This window comes from Rhagoletis zephyria, unplaced genomic scaffold (genome assembly GCF_001687245.7).
Source record: "Rhagoletis zephyria isolate East Lansing unplaced genomic scaffold, Rhagoletis_zephyria_1.1 Rzeph_scaffold_00201, whole genome shotgun sequence".
NCBI classification, from domain to species: Eukaryota; Metazoa; Arthropoda; class Insecta; order Diptera; family Tephritidae; genus Rhagoletis; species Rhagoletis zephyria.
In genome coordinates, this window is record NW_016157285.1 from 52,487 (window position 1) to 72,392 (window position 19,906).

At 34.0% G+C, this 19,906-nt stretch overlaps 1 protein-coding gene across 1 annotated transcript in view; it reads right to left on the reverse strand.

Annotated features, from left to right (window-relative positions):
* The window catches only part of LOC108358072 (protein O-mannosyl-transferase 2-like), a 106,110-nt gene that overhangs the window by 52,480 nt on the left and 33,724 nt on the right, over window positions 1–19,906 (reverse strand). The window lies entirely within an intron of this gene.

Here is a 19,906-nt window from a genome sequence, read left to right on the forward strand (position 1 = left end):
TTTTAATTTGGCTACGGTAACTTACAGTCAGTCAATAAAGTTTGGGTACAGCGAAGTTATTACAATATGAGCAACTATTTTTTAAATTTTTTATTATTAGCTAATTTTGTATAAAAATATGGATAATCCTACAAGAAAAGCCCAAAAATCAGAGTTCCAAACCTTGTGCAAAATTAAAGAAAATTCTGCAAAATTTCAATCAAATATTGCATTTTTTATTTACGCTCTCTAGAAAAAATGTTGAGTATGCATTTTTTTATCCCATTCAATTTTAGTATGAGGAAGCTAGGACTTATCATTGATTTTTGGGAAATTTTTTTGTTAAAGGTGTTGCGCATTTTTTCCATATAAAAAAATTATCAAACATTAATTTATATGGGAAAATGAGCGATACCTTCAACAAAAAAAGTTGCTAAAAATCAATGGTAAGTCCTAGTTACCTGAAACTTGCACTAATATGGAATGGGCTAAGAAACTGCGTACTCAACCTTTTTGAAAAAAGAAGTGCAATAACTGGATGAAAATTTTCGGAATTTTCTATACTTTTGCATAAGGTTTGGAACTCTGATTTTTGAGGTTTTTGTTTTAGAATTAACTATGGTTTTTATAAAAAATTTGAGAAAAACAAAATATTTAAAAAATAGTTGCCGGTTTTGTTAAAACTTCGCTGTACCTAAACTTTATTGACTGACTGTATGTACTCTGGTGATAAAAATTAATCGAATTATAATTTTTTTAATATTCACAATGTTTTCCAAGCTAAATTTTTGTGTTAAATCAATCTAAGTTTGAAACATTATACAAAAAAAAAAAAATTCCATGATTCATCAAAGCTTCAAAAAGTTTTCTTTACAAACCTGATTATTTTATGAAAAAATGCGGAACATCTTTCACAAAAAAATATATAAATCTAGATCGCTCTCACCCGCTTCGCTGAGTGTGTGAGACTTCTACATGCTACATTAGGTGTAATTTATTTTCATTAAACTCTACATACTTAAAATATGCGAAAATCAGAAGACTTTAAATTTTTTAAATTTCTTCAAAATATTTTCAAACTACAACTATCTTAAACCTCTCTCTTGTGATTATTTTTCATACTTATTTACATGTAGTTTAGAAATGAAGCCATTTCAAAATCTTTTCGATTGATACCCATATTGTAATAATTCATTGAAATGATTGAAAATTTTGAATTTTACTTTTTAAACCGTTAATTCCTATGATTGAAGTTGAATTTGAATTTTCAAATATGTGGAGTCCCTGCTATACATACGTTGCTTAGAAATAAAGCCTGTTCAAGAGCCTTCGGATTAAAACCTTGATTGTAATAACTCATAATACTTATAATATAATATATATTTAACACAGGTGGCAACCATCTTCAAAAACCTCAGAAAACTCTACATGTCCAAGCTAACCCTTTCTAATTTAAACTCGACTTTTAAAACAGGTGGCAACCCTCTTCGAAATATTTTCCTACTAAAACTCTATTAAAATGTTCAATCTGAAGGTTTCATAGCAATCTTTCATTTGACGCCCATATATTAACCTTTTCCAAAATACTTTCAAACTACAACTTTTGAAGCCTCTTTTCATCCATTCTTTAATATAATTTTCAAATAAATAATTCCCTTAATTCAAGTCGAATTTAATTTTTTAAAACAGGTGTCAGCCCTCCTCTATGAGTATGGAATTGATTTTATATGCATACATATATGAATCTACACCAAGTTCCTGTACTCTATCAAAAACATTTTCTGATATACATATGATACGCGGTATGAAAATTCCGTTTTATGGGAGGTGCCATGCCCCCTCGTATAATCGAGATTAAACCTAGCCTATATTTTAAGTTGGGCTAAATGGCACCAGTGTAAAAAATTAAATAGGAATCGGTTGAGTAAATAGTTAAAGCGTGAAAGTGTAACAATAACAAACAAACTCACTTTCGGATTTATAATATTAGTAAGGAAGTAAAGATGTCAACGCAATCTTTCTATCTATTCCAGGCTTTCCCAAAGTGGGGTGCCGTTAGTGGCTTACGGTGGTCTTAAACCAGTCTTAAGTTTTATAAAAGTGTGCCTAAAATCGACTTTCACAGCCTTTTTCTACATCATTTGTAGGTTCAAAATCTATCGAGATCAAAATCGCAGCTGATCCGTTTTTCAAGATATTAACATTTTTATATTTTACTTTTTAAACGGAATAAACCTTGTTTTTAACTAAAATTTATCATTTTATCAATGCAGGAATCGTATAAATAATTTTATGTACAGCATATTATATACATATTTGTATATATACATATATACATACATATATTACATATACATATGTATGTATATATTTCATATTTGAATTAGACGCTACCATACATAGGTTACGTTAAAAAAGCTTGATGTATAAAAGGGAGTTATATAAACCACGTTCAGCGTTACTCAGGACCAACGACGGGAACGTAGTGGTTATATGGTCCAATTTTTTAATTTTATTTTTCATTTTTTTATTACGTTTTTTATTTTTTTTCTTGTTTTTTTTTCTTCCTTTTATGCCTCTATGGTTTACATGGACTAAAATCAAAATATTCAATAAATATTTTATATATGGAGTGTCTGGAATTCAAATTATAAAGTTTAAATAAAATAAAATTGAAATATGAATTAATATTACGTGCCGAGTGACTGGAACTCAAATTATAAAGTTTAAATTAAAAAAACCTAGAGTATTAAATATGGAGCGAAGAGAATTCAACTGCTGCTTTGAAAAGTTCATAAAGTTCAAAGATCCATAGCCGTTATTATTATCTATGTACTTCAAACCTTCTCTAACATGTGCAAGAATAACATGTATTTTTAATGTTTTGGACACGTTACCAATGCTTTGTAAAGCTATATCCAATTCATTTATGTACTTGTCTAGTGAAGGGCCAACTTTGCCAGAAATGAAACAACAATTAACAATCTTATCCATTGCGTTAAAAGCAGCAATGAAAGGTATAATTTTAAAAACATCCACATTGTTGTAAATTTCTGGATCATTCAGAATTCAGATCATTGTATATATGAATTTGAGTGTGAAAATGAGCCTGTCAAAAACAAACGACCAGTCGTGTATGCGAATCTTCAGCATTTTTGATGCAATCATAGAGAAAGGAAATGTGCAAGGAAACATCATTGTCAAATTCATGGCTGATGGAGGCCAAGGCTTTTTTAAAATAAGCTTGACTATACTTCCTGAAAATTATTCATCAATCCCATCATCACACGATACAGAATACACAGTGATAATGATGATGATGACAATATCAACTTAAATGCAAAGGATTTGAATGAATATGGTCGCAAAAAATCACTTTATTCTGAGGGTGGAAGTGTGTGCAAGAAACGTAAACTTTCTTATACATATCGTTCAAGGTTTTTGACTTCTCTGACATATGACCGACGTAATTTCCGGAACAGACTTTCTTACAACATTACATCTTAGAAAATTTTTAATTTTTCTCATGTCATTACACGAAACTCCAACACTAACTCGCAAACTATCTAAATTTTCTTCGGTGAAAAGAACTCTCTTGTTTTCACTAGGATTTAAAATGATGTTCTTTAGTTGCGCAACATTATGAATTTCGGACTTAGCTTTATTTTTAAGCATAGTAGCCACAGTTTTCTCTTGCTTTTTATCAGGAAGCTTTCCTTAACATTCTTACAAATGTGACTTTTTCCTTTACCAATCGCCTGAAAGCACCTACTACAAAGCTTAATAATGGACTCTTTTGATTTATTCTTTTCTACTGAAGAAACTGGAAGCTGCTGAGTTTTTGAAGATCCATATAGTCCATTGGATGCATTTATTGCGTTGCCGAAACTTCTTTTCCTGCCTCTTCCTGTTATTAGATTTTGGTGACCCTTAAATCAGCCACGTAGACATATGTAACAAATACAAGTGTCTTTTGCTACCCGAGTGTTTTTCGGTAGTACTAAATCTTTATAATTTGGCATTTTCTGAAGAGGCCTTTTAAAAATACTCTTTTCAGCATCGAGTAGAGTAATGCGACACGTTTTACATATACTTTTAGGAAAAGTTTCATTACTCACATCAAAATCTTCTAGTAGAAATCTTTTAATTAGAATTTCAATGCGGGAATTTATCAAAAAACTAGCCGGCCTATTAACCCCAGAGAACATTTATTAGCTGGATGGCTCATTTTGAAAATTATCTGCAAACGACAGCAAAACGACAGTAAAATGCCAACTACTCTCAAAAAAAAAAAACATCAAGATATTGAGAAGGTTTTTCTTTCTCTAATTAATAGGTTTAGTATGATTATTATTTTGTCGTTGATTTTCCACACGCCCTCTGGGAGTCGAAAATGAAACAAAAATAAAGCACGAATTTTGCAGGCATTAACTTCAAAACAGTTCTTAATATTATAAGCCCTATGGTTGCGTTTTATTCAAATATATATATAATGACCTTTAAATAAATTTTTTATACTATTCCTGCATCGATAAAATGATAAATCTTAGTTAAAAACAAGATTTATTCCGTTTAAGAAGTAAAATATAAAAATGTGAATATCTCGAAAAAAGGATCAGCTGCGATTTTGATCTCGATGGATTTTGAACCTACAAATGATGTAGAAAAAGGCTGTGAAATCCGATTTTAGGCACACTTTTATAAAACTTAAGACTCGTGGTGCGGGCAAATTCTTTAAACTTTCCATACATAACGCAACGGTTTGATCAAACTTCAACATGGTGTCAGAAAATCACAAATTTTGATTTTTATTATAACTACCTTCAGCAGCTCATTTCGCTTTTAAGCATAGTTCCCCAGTACGTTTTGTCAACGAAAAATTGAATCAGAAAAATTGCTGAAAACGTTCCCTTTTCACAACCATTTTCGGTACTTTCTTCGGCAAGAGCGAATTAACACGATTTTAGAGGCAGTCGAGAACGAACTTATAAAAAGATTGAAAACTTGTGAAGTACCCGCGTAGTGGGACTTAATGTTCTCCTCGTGTTAGTGAGGTACCCATTCGGAACCCAAATCGAAGAAGAACTTTTGATGAGCGAAGTACTTGAGACTTACACCACTACTTGAGACTTACACTAACTAACGACAAATTTGTACAGAAAAATGGTTTGAAATAGAGCAAGTGCGCGGATATTTGCAGTGTTGGAAAAACGAAAGGCGCGATGTCTAGGATGAAGCAAGAGGCAGAAAACGCCACGAGATGTCACTGTATGATCCGTCGGTATTCCTTGGCGACTAGGAAGGTGCCGCCACTAGATTTAAGACCCATATTGGATGACGCTGCGAAGATAACAGAGGCCTGCGAAATTAAATACATCTTTTGTTTTTATTTTTAAATTTTTTTTATTGGTGACATGTATATTTTAGAATTCTAGCAATTTGCATGAAAACCCCATAAGTAAACAAAGTAAATCAGAAAAATGTATGTAACTTCGAAGCTAACGCGAACAAAATTGATAACAACCGGTTTCACCAGCAATTTAAATGGAAAATAATTTCTTATTTTCTGTCAATTTCCATATAAAATTCCAAAAATTTAAATCATTTTTCATTTAAATTGCTTTCGTGAAATTGGCTATAAAATTTATTTTCTTAGCTTTAACGCGCATTACCAGCGTTAACTTGAAAGGTTAAGAAAAAACCATTGTTGAATATTTTCCCAACATTGACTCTGAGGATGTCTACAGCTGGATAACAAACCCATTTTCATGTAGCCCGAAAAGTAAACCTACTGGGATAACAAATTAAGCCTTTGAAAACCTTCTGGACATCAGTGATGGCATTACTTTGAATATTAAATACTACGAAGGGAGCCAAGAGAGTTCTGGATGCAAGTGTATGCAGAACGCATTGCTGTTGGCAAGAGTGCATTAAGAATACTAGTGAATTTTACTTTAACATTTCTATATGAGACTGCATTTTCAACAAATGCTTACATAAATAAATAATTTTAAGCAAAAACAAAACCGACTTCAATTCTCAGATACAAATTTAAGATTATCGGTTATCTTTTCATGATCCAATGATCGGATTTAAACCAAATTAGAATGGGACCGCCTGTGAGGTAACACCTCAACAGTGCCGCGGTGAATAATGTTTGGGAAACCCTGATATATTCTATACATATTATAAAGGAAAGTCAAGATTTTCGACAGGAGAGTGACCTTTTTACTTAGGATTTTAATAGGGTTGCCACCTGTGTAAAAAACTATAAGATCTGCACCGTTCATTGGATTACAAAAGATGAGGGCCAAATGAAAGGGATTGCACGATGTCCTTGAACCAGATTAAACTGAATCGAATTTCCGATTAGACTGTGTTCGGGGGGTGTTCCCGAGTTACAATATGCGAAGTTTGAAATCGTAGGAAGTGCTGATTTCAAAAATTTTAACTTTTTCAATTTTCACCTGACATTTTCGCATTGAAGTATAGTATAAATAAGACTGTATATGAGAATTTGTTTTAAATATCGAGCCCTAACCGCCAAAGTAACGTAAGCGACAATTTTTTCAAACTTTTCTTTTTGATGCAGAAATATTCCTAGAGCATCTAGATGCATTTCTGCATCAAAACGAAATAAAAAAAAAATAAAAATATCGCTTACGTTATTTTGGCGTTTACGACTCGATATGCATATACATGTCATATACTCTCTGGGGAATCTCGTAGTCGTCTACTACAATAGCCAACTTTTGGTCCACTTATAATGGCCAACTTTTATCTGCTTTCAAAACAATTAACTAAACACTTATTATTCTATAGGTACTCTTTTAGTATTTTTTTTTTGCATTTAATAATACAAACTGGTAGGGGGCCGGGCCCCCTTTAACCCTAAAATTTGTTTATAAATATATAAACGAATATCCAACCTTATCACTACATACTTACTCAGTGCTTTTGAGAAATACCAAATATTTTCGTAGTATGTGGACAATGTCTTTTTTTAAAAAAAAAACTTCGTCTAAAGGGAGAATTTGTTTTGCTATACTGTTTGTTCAGGTCAACTGAATGCATAAAATTATTTTTTATTTTTTTTAGCCAAATGCGTCCAGTTAAGCTCAGTGGAGCTGTATGCAAGAAACTCGTCTTCTATTCATTTCTGATTTTCCCTGTTGTAAATAACCTCGAATATCTTTGAAGGTCACTCTACAATTTCGAGCTCAAAAAGTTTCATGAACCATGGGAAAATCATTACGTTCACAACTAGTGTTGGAAAACTATTGATAGTGTATGCATTCGATTGTTTCGATAGTGATAGTGCGAAATATTCGATACTATCAAAAGCGTTCTTACATATGTTGAGATATAACACTAATGCCCGGTTTTACCAACCAATTTAAAAATGTATCAAACTTATAATTTAAAATAGCCCAATCTCCTAAAAAATTGTGTCGCTTTAAATTTTAATGGTCCGACAAATTTAAAATTGATTGGTAAAACTGGGCACAACATTTTGTAAATATGCAAATTTGAATCCATTTTTTATGGTCATAGAAAAATTTGGCAAGTGATATGACAGATTCCATCGCCTGTAAATTTCTTCGTTACTCCTTTTTTCATATAAGACAACAACAGCCAGAAAGAAATCTTATTCTTAAATAACCCATTTCGTAACTACAAAGCCATAAAGATTATTTGTTTACACATAAATAACTTGTGTAAAACAAAATGAGATCGTGTATGTATTTCAATAACACATTTTATAACAAAAACCATGAAGGACATGTTTACAAACAAAGGAGTTCACAACATACATATATAAATATGTAGGCATGTGCATGTTTTATAGTCCAATTCCAACAATGTGAACAACATACAACTATCGATAGTGTTTACGAAAATTCGATATTGGCGGCAAAATGAAACCATCGATACCATCAATAGCCCCATCGATAGTTTTCCATCACTATTCACAACATTTAGACAACACGTGTTGTCTTTGGAACCTTTCTACGTTTCACATTAGGCCAGATTAGCGGATGTTTTGACTAGCACGGAAATGACCTTAGCACACTTGTATGTGTATCTAGACATGCGCTTTTGCATTTATTGGATGTTATAAAAGCTATGTGAATATTAAATAATCAAATTTATCTACTTTAAAAAATTTTATAATTTGTATATCTTCCAAATAAATTTAAGGGAAAATCCGGGCCCGGGGAACACCCCCACCCTATAATCGGGCCTGCACATATAAATATAAATATGTATACAATCGACGTGTATGTATGTAATATATATAATCATTCACCGTTTTTGAAATCGGCACTTGCCATGATTTTGAACTTCACATATTCTAACTCGGGACCAAAATAGTCTAATCGGAAATTCTATCGTTCCAAACCGATTCAGTTGAATCTGGCTCAAGGACACCGTGATTGGCCTCTAGAACAGCACTAATGTTTGTTTTTAATAGGGTTGCCACCTGTTAATAAAATTACTGTATTCAATCTTAATAAGCGTAGGCATTAGTTCTGCACCACCACTATCAATCGAAAATATTTAGCCTCTACATATGTAATAATGTATTATTTTTCTGAGTAGGGTTGCCACCTATTAAAAAGTTAAAAGATTTTCGATGTTCGTTGGATTACAAAACGAGATACCAAATGAAAGGACCTGGCCTTCGCATGTACAAAAGCTTTAATTTTTTCAATAGGGTTGCCACGTATTTAAAAATTACTGTCTTCTATACATAGTATAAAGGAAAGTCTAGATATTTTGACCACGCTAATCTCAAAAACTACTGAACGGATTTATACGAGATTTTTTAAATATAATCTGTATCGATAGGAATATTATTTTTAGTACTTTAAATTCCTATTGGGTTGCCACCTGTCTAAAAAATTATTAAATCCGAATTGTTCGTTAAATTACAAGAAATGAGATGCCAAATAAAAGGGCTCGGCTTTTATATGTTCAATAATGCATTATTTCCACTTTTTAAAAATTATAACATGTCTCCGTTTGTTGGACTAAAAACTAAGGTACCTAATGAAAGGTTATGGTCTCTGCATGTGCAATAAGTTTTAATTTTTTTTTTTGAGTGGGGTTGCCACCTATTTAAAAATTATGTATGTATAATACGCGAGGGCATTTTTTGGTAATTACAGTTCATTCGATTAAAAAAAATGAGGTGTCAAAGGAAAAGCCTTGACCTTCCGATTTGCAGTAAGGTTTTATTTATCGAAGAAGGTTGCAACCTGTGCGAAAAATTAAAATGTGTTAGATTACAAGAAATGAGGTGTCAAATGAAAGGACTTGACCTCCAGATGCCCAAATATATATTTTAATTTTTTAGTAGGGTTGCAACATGTTTAGTTGTCAATCGCATCTTACTTAATATCTACACATTCAGCGCGTGGCGAGGCCTCGCGCATACGAGGCCGGCTAGTCTTTTATAAATTGAATTTGTTTACGAAAAAACTGCAAAAGACCGTAGGCAAAAAAAGGTTTTAAATCAATGCAAATTCTTAGCCGCTTCCGGCATGCACTTTATTCAAAATGTTTCGGTTGCTTTTAATGCAAGTTAATGAAATGTTTAGCAAATTCAAATATTACAGCGATTGAGCACCAATAAAGGTATTTATTTTAAATCTTAAGTGTAATTTTTAGAATTGTGTACAAGACAGCACATATTCGTTTTTCTCAAATGTATCCCAGTTAGGTATAAATAGTTTTGCGTGGAATTTATGCGGTGACCTTATTAATCAAAGCAAAATAATGGAGATTTTTGTTTATTATGTGTGGTCGATTATATGACTGGCTACGTTACATTCGTACGCATTTTTTTCAACAATATGAATCAATTGTCCATTAAATAACAGAAAAGCACCTGGGGTTTCTGGTCAAATCTATGTTTCTATAATTTAATAATTCCTTTGGTTTCAAAGTTAAAGGCATTCGAATCTGCACTGGCTACGTTACACTATTTGGAAGTTCAATGAGAAAGTTTGAAGTTTCAGCGAAATGTGTAAACGAATATTCTTAGTTTTTCACTATGTCATCTATAACGAATTCAGGAGGACATCTGCATAATCAATTGTTGTAAATTTTAGGTTTTTGACAATTTTTGCTCATATAATTTGGACACTGGTAACGTTACACTGGACACGTTTGGGCAAGGTTTAAACAAAACGCTTTGCTCATCCATTTTTTTCATCGCATTCTTATTCTGTCATCATAAACAAATGTTTGAGCTAATTAGGTCAAAAGTCATCCTACATTAAAATTTTTGGCCAGAAAATCTTCGTATTATCATCGGAAATAAAATGTATTTAACTTTACTGCAAAAAGCACTTATTTTTATTAACTTAAAATACGCATAAGTTCATCTAAATTACCATGTTCTGTTCTCTTTTTAATCTTTCTGGATCAGTTTCTAATACCGTCCAAGACAACTCCAACAAAGATTCGGTGGTTTCCATAACTTCGTTCATCTTATAATACATTCATAATTTCATCTAATAATACATTTATCGCAGTTCTATAGAAGAGTTCTCGCATGAAAAAAATTTTAACAAAATAAGTAGATTAATAAACTCTTCATAGTCTGGTGTAGACTTGTATTAGATCCTATAAAATTGTAGTGATATGAACACAATCGCGTGCTATAATAATAATAATCCCAACTAATTATAATTATTTGGGCCTAATTCTTATTTGTTATGTTTGCTGGGTTGGAGCTGCTTCGGCCGATAGAGTTAAAACAGCGAAAAAATTAAATTTTCCTTTTACCCTCCTACGCGTTTCAACGCTCTCGCGTCTTCATCAGGGAGTCTTTATTCGAAAAATAAAAACAAATAAACAATAAACATGATAAGCAAGTAAAATTCGCTGATGCAAAAAACAATAAACATAGTTAACGACAATTACTTTACACTAATTCTGACTTTGAACTCACATTTACATAAATATTATTGGCAAAAATTGTTTAACAAACGATAAACGTTAGCACCATTTTAAGTATCTTTTCAACAATATTACCAAATTCGAATCCTATATTCTTATTTATATTTGTTATTGATTACAGCTGCATATACGTTATTGGTGTTATCTACGTCCTCTTTAAAGTTGATCGCATTCTCAAGTCTTTGTTGTATACGTAGGCTTTCTAATGTCATTCTCCTTTTTACCCCTCTTTCGATGTCCAAAATTCTCGTATTCCCGAAGTCCGCAAAGTGTTCGTGCTTCGTCAAGTGTTGTGCCAGTGCTGTTGTCATCTTTTTGTTTCTCTCATCCGCTTTATGTTCGCTTATTCTTGTACCCAATGATCTTTTTGTTGTGCCTACGTAGCATTTGTTACAGCTTTCAGTATTATTCCCCTTACATTCTATTTGATACACCACATTATGTTGTTGTTCCTTCAGAATTCTGTCTTTTGTTTTAGTGTACAGTTTGCTTATTGTATTGTGCGGTCTGTGAGCATATGTAATATCTTCGTTCTTTATTGTTCTCCTGAGCGCCTGGTTATTTGTTAGTCCTGGTACGTAAGTTACTCCAATGTACTTTTTATTGTTAGTTTTGTTGTTAGCCTGAAGATCTTTATTTTGATTTGTTACCCTTCATTCCCGCCCATCCGCACGAGGTGCGCAGTCCGCATGACGTACGGAACCAATATTTTCAATTTTTGCGCCGAGTCACGATAGGCAGGAGTTTGTTAAGTGTCGAGATCTTAAACTGTTCAGCTTCAGAACTAAATTCATCAGCTGATTTTATGTTAATAATTCATTTATCTATAGAGGATAGTATCGCTTCCTTAATGCTGAAAAGCGAATCAGATATATCAAATGTGCCGGAATGAGATCTAAAATCCTGGCATAAGCAACGAAGTGGCTCGTGTAATTCAAAATTAGTTGTACAAGTTTTCAAAAATAGGGGATAAAAGTGTCTTGATCAGAGGTGGGCACTACCTCAAACAAGCGTGGGCCACGACAATTTAGACAATTCTTTTATCAGTATTTTAAAGTTGACTTTCGAAAAATCAGAGCGAATATTTGGTTCGTATGTTTGGATACCGCAATTTTATCTAAATAGCAGGGTGGTAGACATCTTCGGGCAAAACTAGTGGGCCACATTTATTTACAGCGGATTTAGATGCATCATCAACATAAACAAGATCTAATACTTTGCCAAACTTGTTGCGAAGTACATTAACTTGATTTAGGCAAAGTTCAGCCATCTCCTCTAAAAATAGTTGTTGCACGCACTGGAAAGAAAGGTACGATATCATTGTCAATGATGTTCCATGATACATTTGATAAATGAAAGTCACCCAACACAATCATTGAATCAGAGGGTTTAATCATTGAATTAATTGATTTCAGTAAAGAGACATGTGAATACATCGATGAGTCAGATCGAGGGGGAATATAGCATAGAGCTAAGTAAGTAAGCCTCCTTTCAACATGTACATACNTTTAATCATTGAATTAATTGATTTCAGTAAAGAGACATGTTGTGAATACATCGATGAGTCAGATCGAGGGGGAATATAGCATAGAGCTAAGTAAGTAAGCCTCCTTTCAACATGTACATATNATCAGAGCGAATATTTGGTTCGTATGTTTGGATACCGCAATTTTATCTAAATAGCAGGGTGGTAGACATCTTCGGGCAAAACTAGTGGGCCACATTTATTTACAGCGGATTTAGATGCATCATCAACATAAACAAGATCTAATACTTTGCCAAACTTGTTGCGAAGTACATTAACTTGATTTAGGCAAAGTTCAGCCATCTCCTCTAAAAATAGTTGTTGCACGCACTAGACAAGAAAGGTACGATATCATTGTCAATGATGTTCCGTGATACATTTGATAAATTAAAGTCACCCAACACAATCATTGAATCAGAGGGTTTAATCATTGAATTAATTGATTTCAGTAAAGAGACATGTTGTGAATACATCGATGAGTCAGATCGAGGGGGAATATAGCATAGAGCTAAGTAAGTAAGCCTCCTTTCAACATGTACATATACGAATGCATTTGAATTCTGCAGATTCAATGTGTGGAAGACTAGCTCCTTCAGATGGTATTGAAGAGTCTACAGCACTCCTCCCGATATTTTCTGTAGATATGATAACTGTTTGAAAGAATCTCTGAACTAAAAAGGTGGGGTTTGAGCCAAGTTTCAGTGAAAGAAATTATATTATAATTGGATTCAAGGCCATTAAGATATAAGTTAATTTAGTATTTAAGCCTCTTACGTTTTGATAATAAATACTTACAGCAGATTTAGTAATCAGTTTTTTGATTCAGTATTCCGACGGGGAATTTTTGCTAAATTACTATTTTTTTGGGTCCATATTCGAATTCACGGGCGAAAGCTCCGGAGGGCCAAAAAGAACTACTAAGCAGCATGTCAAAATTCTCGAAAATCTAGAGACAAATATAGACTTCTTTGGGGGCACCACAACCAGTCTCCTAGTATTAGACTCGATTACCGGCGGAAGGGGTTGAGTAACTGATTTACTAATTGAGGGTAAAGTAAGCGTTAGAGGATTAGATGACGGTGACACAACTTCAACGGGGGAAGGGGAAGATACTTCAGGCTCGTTGCTATTAGAAGCAGACTTTGTTATATGTTCTTTTGAGGACGACGACTCCGATGTCTGTGGACATGGAAAAGAGTCATTGGGAAGATTTTTCTCACGTGGAACGAGTATCCATTCATTAGGCGGACTATGAACACGCTTGCGTTTTGACACACGAACATCCTTCATAGATTGTACGGCATCTAAGCATTTAAAAGATTTAAACTCATTTTCATAATGCTTAAATTTTTCGGTCAGTACCAACAACTCTCTCCCTACCTCGGAAAAACCATTTCTGGTTGGCCTAAACAACTTAAAGAGATCAACTTCGGTTGACCTGCACTTTAAGCAAGACCAGCGAAGACTTTACCATCATTAATAGCGTCCAGAATTCATCCGGTCAAACCAGCACATTTTATATGGCAAATACCATCACGATAAGAAGCGTTCAGAATCGCTTTTACCTTGGCAATTATCAAGATCACACTTCATAGTAAAAAATTAATAACAATTATGGTAATAAAAAGCAAACAATATAAAAACAGATTAGGAACTGATGTGTTTAGTTTTAGAATATATGTAGCGAACAGTTTGGGTATTATGACACTTAATAAACGCAAAACAAACAGTTGTGACAAGAATTACTAAAATAAGTAAACAAAAAGAGCAAAATAAATGTGCAAAAATAAAAACGATTTCAGTTAACTACAAAGGAATTACAACAACAATGATAACAACAAATGACTCGGCAAGATTGAATGTATGCTAGTGAAATTTAATTAAATTTAATATAAAACACAAAACTTTCACTTACCTTCTATTATTTTCACACTAAGATGCTAGCAGGCACTTTATATAACAACTTTACTCAGAATTCGCACAATATAAGTTGAACCTCACAGCTTGACGTTTGCTTACTGCTATTAGTACAGTGGGGCAGATAACGTTTCAGTATTAGACGTTGCAAAAAATTTTGTAGAATTCCAGGCAAATATATAATCAAAATCTTAAGAGATAAGATTTCAAAGGATATTTTTCTAACTTAAGTTTCGCTTTATTTAAATAGAATAGATATAAAAACTTAGTAGTGTAATGCTCAAATCACAAATGTTCAATACTTTCTTAAATATAACCTATTATTATGGGTAAAATGAAATGAGAATCGTTATCACGTCAATACAAACATTTTAATAAAAAGAAAAACACTGGCCACGTTATACTTATTTTTTAGGTAGTTGTGCAACAAATTCAGCTAAGATTTCTTTTTTTCCATATGGCATCAATAGGATATCGACAATACTAAGAAAACATGTTATATATCCTTTTGGAAAGTATACCATAGTCTCCGAAAAAAATTGTTTGGTTTTTCACTGGTTACATTACACTATACATTTGCGATATATTTCATTACGACTTAATAGGAGTTCTAAACAACTTTATCTCTAACTTGGAACGCGTCCTGTTAAACTAATTTATTTTCTATCGTCCAGAACTTTATCAGCCAAAATAAGTCCGTGAAAGCTTATATTTTTGTACTTTTCTTGTTCTAGTGCTGAAAACTGTTTTTTGACTCGTCAAAAATCTTTCCACAAAAGGAGCAAAATATACTACGAAATGGTGGGACATTATAAGAATTATCGTCAGAAGCAGCTCTCAGCTATAGTGAAAATCTATAATCACCAATATGTACAATAAGTATTTGAAAGAAAGAAAAAATCGGATTGGTTTACTTTTCTGTAGAATCGACCATGTAGGGAAAACTTCTCTCCCCATTGAATTGTAGCAGCTCTGAAAGAAGTGGAAAAGGCGAACCCGAGCCCCCAGTCGATGTTGACGGAGTCGATGTACCACCACGTGACTATGATGAGGCCCTAAAATCAACTACGCGCCTGAGAACCACAAAGCTGCTGGAGCTGACGGCCAGAAAGCGGAACTATTCAAGTACGGTATGGATGAGTTCATAAGGTGCATTCATCACTAAGAATATGGCCAGATAGGACCGGTCCTGGTCTTGCTTTTTATAAAAGATATTTCTACAGACATACAATTTTCCAAAATTTTAATGTATGCAGATGATGTATAACTTTATAAATCGTACGTGTCAATTAAAGAAAAGTCTTTGCTACAAACAGACTTAAACAGCATGGCTAAATGGTGTGAAGAAAATCTTATGCCTCTAAATCTTAAACAATTTATAGCTACTAGTGTGCTTGTCGCGAAAATATGTTCAGCCAGCTCTTATAAACAAAAAGAATTTTAAACCCTGTTTACAAAATTAGTTAGACCGATTCTGGAATACGTTTCGGTGGTTTGGAATCCAAGATGTAAAATTTACTCAGACAAGATAGGATCAACTCAAAAACAATTCTTACTTTTTGCTTTAAGAAATTTTTGTTGGGATTCTCAATATAACCTTCCGCCTCATACGAACCGATTAAAACTTTTGGGTGGGCCGAAAATTTCACACACTTGTAGTCAAGGGTCCACGCAATATTTTAACACTCACTTTTGTAAATTTTGGTTACTAATTTATTTACAAATTGGGTTTGAAATATGCCCTTTTTTGTAAAATTCGGAAATTAGCGTACATTTATCACTCCTATTCTGCTTAAATTAGCCACTTTACAAATATATTTTTGTATTCCCCTTCACTTTACACTTTACTTGATTTGTTATAACTTGCTTTACGACTTTAATATTAACCAATTCATCACAATTCATTAAATAAAAACACGTTCAAAATCACGCGTCTGACTTTGGTTGCATATGCAAATTAAATGGCGGAGTTCAGCTGTCAAACTCCAAAATATGCAAAAGAATGAGAGACAAAAGAAGATAGGATATAACCCAGTAAGCATTAAAAATATACAAAGGTGTTCTCTGCAAAAGGTGTTCAGCTCCTTTTCTTCGCAAAACAGAAAGGAGAATTCTACTGCCTGAGGGTTATAATCCCTAAGTGCGGCCGAAGGCCGCCTACGCAGAAAGGTGTTCAGCCCCCCTTCTTTGGCAACACAGAAAGGAGAATTCTACTGCCTGAGGGTTATAATCCCTAAGTGCGGCCGAAGGCCGCCTACGCAGAAAGGTGTTCTCTGCAAAAGGTGGTTCACACCCCTTCTTTGGCAACACAGAAAGGAGAATTCTACTGCCTGAGGGTTATAATCCCTAAGTGCGGCCGAAGGCCGCCTACGCAGAAAGGTGTTCTCTGCAAAAGGTGTTCAGCCCCCCTTCTTTGGCAACACAGAAAGGAGAATTCTACTGCCTGAGGGTTATAATCCCTAAGTGCGGCCGAAGGCCGCTTACGTAGAAAGGAATTCTACGCAAAAATACATTTGTTAAAAAGAACATTTTTTTTTATAAAAACTTTTTTTTTCTATTTTTAATTAACTTTTTATTCTTTATTCAAAATCCCCCCATATCTAATTTGGCATAATTTCTTTTATTAAAAAATCCCACGGTTTCTGTTAGTTGGGTCATATTCCACTTCAAACTGCTCAGTTTGCCTAAGAAAAATCCGTTTTTCCCCCTTTTTCAAACGGTTCCCTAGGTGCCTGTGGGAGGAGTCCAAGGGAGGGGTTCCCCTTTTTAGAAAGCGGCGACTCCTTTCTATTGGGGGGCGTTTTGGGGGCCCCGCCCCTTCCCCGCTCCGCCCCCCACCCAAAAAACGGTGTAAGTGGTACTAAACATTTCCCAAACTTTTTAATCTTCCTACACTTGTCAGTCGCAGGGAAATGCTTGGTACATTTTTATGGTTAAATTACTGACAGGCTCAATTTCCAGTCCGCTTTTTGTGGGTGAAGTGAGCGTTGATGCTCCCTCTCGTGTATCACGACACTGTGTCCCCTATTTTTTAAAACTTGTAAAACTAATTCTGAGTAACACGAGCCACTCCCTTGCTTATGCCAGGATTTTAACTCTCATTACAGCACATTAGATATATTCGATTCGCTTTTTTAACATTAAGAAAGCGATACTATCCTCTCTCAATAAATGATTGACTAACATAAATACGCAGCAATCAGCTAATGAATTACGGTCTCTAGATGAATAGTTTTAGATATCGACACATAAAAAACTCCAGCCTTTCGTGACTCGGTCCAAAAATTGAAAAAAAAAGTTCCGTACGTCATGCGGACTGCGCCCTCCTGCGGATGGCGGGAGGAGGGCAACCGTTGGGGTTGTTATTATTATTATAAAAGCATGTCCCTATTTTCTTGCTTCGGGCCGATTTTCGAAACATGACCAAGCTTGGCTAGGTTGCAGCATACCGAAGGGCATTCGACGCATCTCGGGAAGTAGGAGGATGACGGGAAGAATAACCTCTGAAAGGCCCTTGGTAGTTTGTATAAAATGCAAAATCTGGAAATTCCTCGGAAAATGTTTTTCGTTTGTGCATTCATCTGCCACATTAACGATAAAACATATCGTCACCTGAAATGCAAAACAACATCGCAACTGATATGGAAAAGAAGTGACTGTATTTTTTTTTTCATAAAATGATGTGGGTGGTTGTAATTCGATGAAATCCATTATATAAATCTAAAAGTGAGATTTTAATTTTTTATTAGTTATTACTTTTTGCATTTCTGCGATGATGTTTTTACGTCATTTTGCATGCATATGTATACATTAGGGTGCCCATCGATTTTTTTTTAATTTCAAAACCCTACCCCCTATTTTCCTTCCTTTTTATGAGAAATATTATTGCCTATTTTTATAGATTTTTTAAAAATCATTTAAAGGTCGCGACTTGTCATTTTAGGTCAGAAAATACGGTTTTGTAGGTTTATCAGTTATTGAATAGCGATTTTTCATTCACTTTTAAAGACCGTACATGTTGTGCGAATGATGTGAATTTTCATCGGGCATATAAAAAAATAAAATTTTTTCTTAATTTATTAAATTTTTACCATCACTAATTTCCACAATTTCAAAATAATCATTATAAATGAACGCGATTTTTTCAAAATTTTATTTTTGATGCAGAAATATTCCTGGAGCATCTAAATGCCTTTCTGCACCAAAAAGAGTTTTGAAAAAATGTCGATTACGTTATTTTAGCAGTTAGGGCTCGATATGTCTGTACATATAAGGGATGTTAATTTTTTCTATTTTTACGATCCCGTTATTTTCAACATCTTAAATCGAAAAAATTTTATCAATATGGTTTGAGAAGTTCTCCTATTATATAATAAATAATAATAAGTAAATGCATATAAATGGGCATTTCTCTGACGTCATGATTTTTTTAAAAAGACTTTATAATTTCAAAGATGTGATTAATTCCAAAACTTGTTTAAAAAATTCAGTGCAATGTAAAACAAAAATATGGGTACCAAATGAGAGAAAAAATTCTGTAGGATTTTTTGGGTTCACAAGGACGAATAGGAATGCCCCTTTAATCTATTTCATTTTTTTAAGCTAATAAAGTTAGTCCTTAACATATAATTTTTTTAAAAATAATAATTGCAAAATTTCAAGGATACAATTATAAAAGGGCATTTACAATACCTACTCGTCCCTTACGCACCAAAAAATGTAATCTGTTTTAATTTTACAGAATCTTCTCTTTAATTTGATACCCGTACTGGTTTTTTAAGTACATTTCACAGAATTTTTTTAATTTTTTTTTTGAATTACTCATATCTTTCAAATTTCAAGGTTCTTTTAAAAATCCTGACGTCAGAGAGAAAAATTAAGAATGCAATTTTACTGTGTTTGGCCCTTGGTTTCGCGAATATATTGCTTTTTGGTGTATAAAATTGCCTGTCGCTAGGTATTATATGTATATTGAGCTACACATTTATAAAAAAAATATTAAATATTAAATATACAAAAGGAAATATAGCAACACAAGGCAAGGGGTGTAGAGCAGGTCGCCTCCGCGTGGTGCACCCTGGGTAACGCTAAATGGCCTGCGGCCTCCACGGCCTCTTAACCTGAACGGTAACGACCCTGGCTTCGTCCTCTGACTACGATTCTGAAAACGTTTTGGATTTGTCGATCCCTGAGCTGGTGGTTGTGGTATTCTACCACCTGAGTATGCTGGGGTGACACTCAGCAGAAATGGCTGGTGGGCTAATGCCGCAACTGCCCCCGTCCCGTTAAAACCCTGGCAGGCCTCAGGGTACGTTCCAATTCCCGTCGCCGTTTAGTTGGTGGTGTAGGTGCGGTTGAGATGACTCCCGTCTTTGCGCTGGTCGGCTCTGAACTCATGACCCCATAAGGGCATGGGTCAACCCTCGCCATAGTCTTGTTCAGAGGTAGCTATGGGACCATTTAAAGGCGACTACACGCTCGGGTTTTGGATAGCGGCTCTGAGTGGGGACCCAA